This window comes from Heterodontus francisci, unplaced genomic scaffold (genome assembly GCF_036365525.1).
Source record: "Heterodontus francisci isolate sHetFra1 unplaced genomic scaffold, sHetFra1.hap1 HAP1_SCAFFOLD_51_1, whole genome shotgun sequence".
In the NCBI taxonomy this organism is placed as follows: domain Eukaryota; kingdom Metazoa; phylum Chordata; class Chondrichthyes; order Heterodontiformes; family Heterodontidae; genus Heterodontus; species Heterodontus francisci.
Genome location: NW_027141937.1, coordinates 2,896,973 through 2,898,366, shown reverse-complemented (window position 1 = coordinate 2,898,366; position 1,394 = coordinate 2,896,973). Strand labels below are relative to the sequence as shown.

At 42.9% G+C, this 1,394-nt stretch overlaps 1 non-coding gene across 1 annotated transcript; it reads right to left on the bottom strand.

The window, feature by feature from the left end:
• Positions 1 to 489: 489 nt before the first annotated feature.
• trnat-ugu (transfer RNA threonine (anticodon UGU)) lies at positions 490 to 561 on the bottom strand. The gene has a single exon. It is a non-coding gene; the product is annotated as a tRNA-Thr (tRNA).
• Positions 562 to 1,394: the final 833 nt, after the last annotated feature.

Genomic DNA, 1,394 nt, shown 5'->3' with positions numbered 1-1,394 from the left:
GGAGAAAGTGTTGCCAGTGACAGAAGGGTCAGTAACCAGAGGAAACACATTTAAAGTAATTGACAAAAGAATTAGCGTTGTGATGAGGAGATTGTTTTTTCAGCAGTGTGTTGTTCTGGTCTGGAATGCAACCCTGAAAGGTCAGTGGAAGCAGATTCAATGGGAACTCTAAATGGAATTGTATATATACCTGACATGGAAAATATAACAGGGCAATGGGGGAAAGGACAGGAGTGTGGGATGTGGGATTAATAGAATAGCTCTGTGAAATATCAAGCAAATGCACAGTAATAAGGTTCAGTGCTTGGACCTCAGATATTTTCACTCCATCAATGGCAGAGAAAGCTCAAGGGACCATGTGGCTACTCCTCATGTTCTTCCCAGTGTCCAGGATAAAGTGTAACATCACACTGATTTCCAGATGGCTGAAACAAATGCAACAGACATCTATTCTGGAAACATAACATTTAAAGTGAGAAACTAATCATGAGGCATGTACGGGGATTGAACCCGTGATCTTCAGTTTACAAGACTGACGCCTTACCACTTGGCCACCATGCCTTTTGTTAATGGACACCTGAGGCTCCAGAGGAGGATTTGTGATTCTTTTTCAATTTGGTTGAAACAGCATCGAGAAACATGCACAGAAATCAAGAGGGATTGTGGAATGGGTAACAGATCAGCCTCATTTCCATCATCAGCATCATGAAATCTTCATTCAGACATTCCATTCCCATCCTCAGCTTTTCTCACATCTGTACAATAATATAAGAGTGGACATTGGGTTGTTACTGGGCAGATTATATAAATAGACTGTGTGCATCATCACAGGAAGTGATGTAATATAATCTGTCCGGCACCTCATGGAGAGTTGTAGATGAAACCTTCAATGCAAGATGTGCAGAGTAAACTCAGGTTATTTTAACCGTCAGATTCTTATAAATTGTGTACTAAGCCTTGACAGATATCAGAACATTATATGGGGGCTGCAGTAAACCAAAGCGAAGATGGAGAAATCTTTGCCTGTACCTTTGAAAAGGTCACTGGACTGAACCAAGCCGAGGAGTGGCCGAGATGTTTCCAGAACTTTGCAAGGTATTGTACTGCATCGGGTCTCGTGCAGAAGCCAGACATGGAGCAGGTCAGTACGCTATTGTCTGCAATGGAGGGAGTGTGCAGGCAACATCCTCATGAAGAACAGAAGGCTACGTGTGAAGAAGTTATTAAGACACTCAAGACCTATTTTAATTGAGGAAAAAAATGTCATCGTGGAGCCAAAGTTAAAACGCTGCATTTGCTGACAACGCAACCACCAGGTGACGCTGTACTAGCACATGCGCAAATGCAGCCTCTTCCACTGAAACGTCACTGTCTGTGACATTCAGGCAGCTGCC